The 6,672-nt window shown below is 45.0% G+C and overlaps 1 long non-coding RNA gene across 1 annotated transcript; it reads left to right on the top strand.

The window, feature by feature from the left end:
* Positions 1 to 1,897: 1,897 nt before the first annotated feature.
* Positions 1,898 to 3,254, top strand: LOC142577962 (uncharacterized). The gene is made up of 4 exons (XR_012827118.1): positions 1,898 to 1,943; positions 2,215 to 2,306; positions 2,380 to 2,538; positions 3,095 to 3,254. It is a non-coding gene; the product is annotated as an uncharacterized LOC142577962 (long non-coding RNA).
* Positions 3,255 to 6,672: the final 3,418 nt, after the last annotated feature.

Raw genomic sequence — 6,672 nt, 5'->3', positions numbered from 1 at the left:
CAAAAGCGATGACGGCGGTTCATCACACGGGGAAAAACAGCAACCATCACATACAGACGTTAGTGACAGTTCATCTGGCAGTTAGATCACCTTCCGGCTAAAGGATGGTTCTGTGTTTTGTCCTGGACTGATAGAACTCTAGTAATTAGAGTGAATAATGAAATCAGAATCAAATTTATTTTCGCCATATATGCGGGTGCGCATGCAACGACCACTATTATGAGAGCAAGAGTACGTGGAGACCAGTGTGCAAGTCGCAAGAAGAAGACATATCGCGTAAGTATTACATTTGCTTTACCAAAAAGCACAAGATTTCAATACTTCAAAAACGGATATGTTTGCAACACTATTGTGTCGTTCATTATTGCTTTCTTCTTTTGTAGTTAAACTATCGAGAAAATAACTATTTAACGGGGAACAAAATTTAATCAAGTGGATATTGCATTAGACAGTTCTCGTAATAGTCATCTGAACTGCAGAAAGAGTCAAGCAAAATTGTTCGCGAACGGCGCGTTAATTGTAAACGGCCCTGTCGCAGCACAGAAAAAATCTTCAAACGAACTAAGCGCAGGCGACTCGTGGACTGTACAGTTCTAGGAAACATTTCAGTTAGATGTTTTCTCTGGGAAGGGTGAAAGAAGCGATTATACGAAGGCGAATTGTGAAGAGATGTCAAAATCTGCAATTTTTCTAGCTATTGTCGATTCGTCTAAGAATAATTAAGGCTGCATGCCAATCAATGTAAATCATAAAATAGAGCATTTCTGCTGTCGACGTGGATTTGATTGGGAAGAACTAGAGTTAGATCAAATTCTTCCAATTTTCGCTCAATTAACTAATGACGTTCAACAATCAAGCAGTTAAGAATTAATAAATTCATGGTATATCATGAGTGTTTTTTCAAGCGCCGTCTCCTGTGAAGCATATCTACCATTTTCGTGCAAAGCTCTCTGGAAAGCGTATTGACTGTGTATGCATGCATGCACCTATCGAACTTCGTGCACATATAGACGTGATGCTTTGACGATAAATACTTATTAAAATTCAAATTATTTATTTCTGCCTTGTAAAGGTACAGACAGCAGAGGCGCAGAAAAAGCTGTCAGATACAGATTGACAAAGCCGCAGCCCCCTTTCGCTTGGCAGAGCCTTTACAGCGACACTTTTAAAACAAAGACAATTGCACCCGGTAATAACAGGTATACAATACTGAGCAAGTACAAAAGGAAACCAATCAAGATTATACGATATTTGTACAATACTCCCAAACAAGAAAACAGTACCTACATGCTAACGTACATAGCACCCAAAGTACTGTTCGACGCGTTGAAGAGGTCAAAATTATTGTTCACATAAGGTATATACATATTCGTATAGAGCTACCAATCCCTGCAAAATATAGAACGCAGATTTTCATTACACACACGCACGCACGCACGTGCACAGCACACACACCAAAAGGAAACGGCAACGCGCTCACAGGAAGCGCCTGAAAAAAGAAAAAAAAGGAAAAGTGTGGGGAACCGAGGTCGTCTTGGGCTGTCGCCTGTCCCTCTCCCAGAAGGAATGAAGAGGTTCTTGGAAAGCAGGGACGGGCGATTCTCTCTGTCAGCATCAGCTCCCACCAGCGAGGACGGGGCGAGAAAGCGAAACGGGGCTTTCCTTGTTGTCTATTTTTTCTTCGTCAGGCCAACGCCGCCTGGTCACAGGGGCGCAGGCGAGTTCCCGCCAAATGGCGCGGGGGCGCAGTTGCGTGAGTTGCCGCCAAATAGCTCTGGATGCCAGCTCGTTCCGCGTCTCTTGGTAGACTAGTTGGTGCATTTCTGCTATCATGGACTGCGCATATAAACGCAAACTACACAAAAGTGACATGGACAAGAACAGCGCAAGCCCTTGCCATGCAGTGGAGCCGCCGTATCTCGCCGTTCAAGATATGCGTACTCGTAAGTGGCATTTTAATTTCACGTTGTGTAATGCATGACTGTCTTTTTCAAGTGAACAAAGGTCGCTTTGTATTGTGTAAATGGTTTTGCAACGTATGGTAAACTCCTTGTTTTTCGGGCTTATTTTTTCTGACAGGAAGAAAAAAAAGAGGCTTTACATGAGAACGGATCAAGCGTTCGAGAGTTGGGACAGGGAATTGTGAGACGTACTTTCATGTATATATTTCTAATATTATTTTTTCGTCTTGTATTTTCGTCAATTTTTCTCTAGGAAACACTGGAACGACACTGCTTAAATTGAAGCACAGTGTGCGAATGACCTGCTACGCTCGGAACTGTTATCACCATTCGGGAAGAAATCGGGTAAGACGCTTGTCTGGTTGTTATTGCGGAAAAGTCATAATTAATTAGAAGTTGCTTTCGTTCCTTCCCACAGATGAAAAAACATAACTGTAAATACCTGTATGATATACGTCTGGTGCATTGCAGGTAAGAATGGATTGTGTGTGGCGCGCTTCACCGCATGTGGACTAGAGTAGATCTAGGAACATCAGACAAGAAGACACGTATGTGAAACCCTGCGGATAGCCCATATGTAAGTTCTTCCTCAATTTTTCTTTTGTTGCATTTTCGTAGTTTACGTGTAATACTTTGTCACCGCGGTCTCGACGTTATGTATACCTATACATTTGTCTCGTGGCAGTCTGCGTGCTATTTTGTTTGTGCAACTATGTGTTGTATTCATTTATCGCGCTGCCTGGATGGTTTTTTTTTCACTGATATTCCGACCAAAGTCGGTAAACCTATCCTTCCTGTCCTGATGTTTCCTTGGGCGGCTCTAAAGCGTATCTTAGAGGAATATTTAGCTTCAGATTCCCGCATGGAACAGATGGTGAATGACATGCTGTATTTTCTTTTTAGAGAAACTATGTATTCATGTTTAATATTTGGTTGATTTTCATTTTGTCATTCATACAATACCGCAGCCATATGCCATTCTGTCATAGAACGTTGTTTCTAGATATATTTGTTTTATGTGGTTAAAACATTTAAAACGAGAGCGTTTCTTATCCTGGCCATTATGTTTTACAGACCACGATAACCACGTATTTGGATGTCTGGTTTAACTCTACGTGCGCTGGTTCGTGCAGGTGAACTTTTTTTCCAGATACGGAGGAACGGACACCGGTCGTGCCGTGAGCACTATTCTGCAGGGCATACTTACAAATGAAGCTGCACTGCAGTTCAGCTGGAAAGGGTCGCAGGGGACGAAGCACGCCTTCGTGAAGCTCATGGCCATCACGAATGTCATTCTAAGTAAGAAATATGGCATAACAATCAGCTTTCTAGTGCACGTTGCGAACATCGGTACCAACTGCATGCTTAGTTTTTTTTTTCTTCATTCAAACAAGCTGCTGCTTATTGCATCTTGCTGCGTCCAGTATTAGCATTTTCTTTAATAAAATAATGCCGTAATAAGTGAGTTCTACTTGCGGCGTCCATATTTTGCCACTGCTTTTGAGGAGTTTGATTTGCTTCGCCATATAATATATGCTGTATATGCTGTTTCTGCTTTAACCCATGTATGCTAACTGTTTTCTGCAAAACATAAACCTATAATCGTTGCCATCATGTCAGCAAGTATATGTATCATGCCATAAGCTTCCCCTCTTGCCTCTCCAGACATTTACCTATTCACCTCCTTGTGCCGCTTGGCGCTCCGAGCTCCGGCGCGTTTTTTGTCTCCGCGTTTCAACTTGGCTGTTTCATACAGTGCTCACGGGAAGCAACAAGGCCTATCGTGGTGTAAATAGCCGCGCTACCTATAGACACAGTAGCCACTGTGTATGCGTGTTTTGTTATGGTTCCGTGTTCAGTTCCCCCTATTGCTAACGACATATAAATTACCAACTATCCGGTACTTACACGATTTGTGTCGTCCAGCCAGTCTTCCTGACAGCTTCGATACTGATTTGCACGTCACTAATATTGCTTTGTTGTCGTTTCTTTAATGTTTCGTGAATATCTGACTTATGATCTTTTTGATTGTTTCACTTCTTCAAATGGAATGCGACTCACCAACTGAACTATAAAGCGGGGGCAGCTTTCTTATATGTGCCGCTTTTTTGCAGCATTTGTGAGGAGCACGTTCCCTGACGCTTCACTAGCATCAGTGGCTGGAGTCGCAAAACGCTGGTTGGTTGGAGCAGCTGACAGGGATGGAGGCCGGAATGAAAGAAGACCCACCAAATATGAACTAGTGTTTGAAACTTGTGAACGTGTCGGTGTACATATCCAATTTAAGACAATTACAAGAAATAAAGACCTGTATCAGAATCTTTTGCCTGGCATTTATGTGGCATGAAAAGTACAAAAAAGCGTTCGCTTTCGTGTGGTACTTCTATGCCGGCCACCACACAAGCATGGTGCATGATGCGCATGCTGTTGTAAATGCATGATGCAAAAGCTACGATTATTCGGGGCGTCAAAAGCAACGTCGGCTTTCAGCACCGGGCCGGTGCAATACCGACCATTATTGTCGTCAGGGCCATGGCTGGCCCGCGTGTGGCATGTGCTCGGCTGCGTTGGCCATATAGAATGGCCCTACGGCTGGCCGACTGACTACGTACCTAAAGCCTTGGTAGGCCCTCGTATGGGACGCCGTCGGCCAAGTCGGCCACAGTGGTCGGGCCTACATCGATTGCCGACGATCGGCCGACGTTAGGCCAATGTCAATCCCCAAAGTTGGGCCGCCCTTGGTTGCCGAGGTCGGGCCAACCGTTTTGCAGTCGGCCGGAGACGTCGGGCCGACTTTTTGCCACGGTCTTTTTGTTGCTTGGGGACCTGCTGCTGAGGGCTCGCGCTGCCGGCGTGGTTGCGTACTACGACGGCGGCCTCGACACCGGTTCTCCGGAGCGGGAAAGCAGCGAGGGCTTCCCACGACATCACAAGGACGTGGCATTCTCACTGTTTGTTTGAAATGAAAGTTTCGCGAGCCAGCAGACCCGCGCAGCACGACGCGATAACGAAACTACTGAAACTCCAAAGCGTGCGCGGCGCAGAATCGAGCGAAAACGAAACCTTTCGACCACCCATACTACTGAAGGGTAACGTCAAAATGTCATTTTTTCTTAGAATCGAATAGACGAGACAAGTAGCATTTTCTTCCGTCTTATAATCGAATGAAATGATATTTTTAATACGAGTAGTTGAGTATTAGTAACACAAATTATGAGGAGACCTTTCGTCATCGGGCTAGTACCGAAATGTCGCTGGGGGGTCTCAAATCGTGTCATGCATTTGCCTCAATTTCTCGGTTACTAAAGCTCTGTTCGCGATTAGATTGACGCCTTAGACGTTCTAGAACATTGCTCTACCACTTTAACTTGACTTTCTGGTAACCTTTAGTGTCCCTTTAACACCAAAGGTTTCGCTGACGCTTTTTCTCCTCAGCCTCACGCTTTCTTACAAAGAAATTGGTCGCCTAATTCGCCTTAATTAACACCAAACGTCGTGGGTTCGACTTGCACCAAAAGAACGATGGTTCGGCCATAACGCCGGTCATCGGATTTTTCGACTTATGAGCCATCTAAGGCTTTTGCCTTAAAATGTTACGACAATTTTTTTGTGTGGTTCCAATTTATCAAAAGGCATACACCTGTTAAAGAGCACCATTTCTCGATTATTTCGTCGTTACGCTTTTAGGGTTCTTCAGACCTCGTTAGTTCTGCTTCATTGCACAGATGAACGATGTCTCCCTTATGTGGCTACCCAATATTGTTTTGTTATGGCAAGCGAAATTTAGGTTACGAGTGCTGGCGTGACATCCATATTTGTTGACACCCAACAATTTCTAAAATAAAAAAAATACTGACATTTATTATAAGTTATATGACACCTCGATTTGCCAAAAAATGTGCTATTTAACATGGACTAATAATTTGTAATCTTACCTTTGGTGTAATAATAGGTGTAAGCACCTATTAAGTGGGGCGCCCACCAGTTGGGGAGAAACACCCCTTTCCAAGCATTGATGCGTCATAATGACTGAACACCAGGTCGGGAACGCACTTGTGTCTACTTTACCTGTAGGTGCTCGGCGGCAGCTCTAGTATGCCTTCCGCGGCGTGCGCGGCACGAGGCCGTCCAGAAACCAACGCCACCTAGGTTCAGCCCGGGCCAGCCGGCTTCTCGATGCAGCTCTACCAGCGAGCGCTGGCAGGACGTCCGGCCGCATCCACTACCAAGACCGCACGCTGCTCCGATGCTCTCAACATTGGCACGTGCCTCGGCCACCTAACAACAGCCACGACACCCCTTGTTGGGAATTTGTGCCCGGTTTACCGGTGACACTTTTAGGCTTCTTGAGTCACATCCGATACGAAGGATCGGCAGTGGCCAAGGGATGGTTGGCGGCGGTGTCCTCGGTGCCAGTTTGGATCCATTCTCCCTGGCAACGGCTTGAAGTTTAAGGGAGAAATTTGTATTAGCTGTTCCATGCTCAGTCTACATGAACCCCGAGTCCGCAGTATCCATCAAATAAAACTAAATAAATAGTGTAAATGAGGGTTTAGTAACACTTGTTCAAGTGGTGGAAACAAGCAGAGAGCCAACGAGCCAACATCATTATTTCTTGGCACCAGCAACAACTAGAGCTACGCGCTGCAACTGTTTCGTTCAAAAACGGCGCTCTTGACCGCTGCGCCCCACCCGTCTTTCTTCGCGTTTC

The sequence above is a fragment of the Dermacentor variabilis genome, chromosome 4, assembly GCF_050947875.1.
Source record: "Dermacentor variabilis isolate Ectoservices chromosome 4, ASM5094787v1, whole genome shotgun sequence".
In the NCBI taxonomy this organism is placed as follows: Eukaryota; Metazoa; Arthropoda; class Arachnida; order Ixodida; family Ixodidae; genus Dermacentor; species Dermacentor variabilis.
Note: the sequence above shows the minus strand (reverse complement) of the source record. Positions and strands in the feature narration are given on the sequence as shown.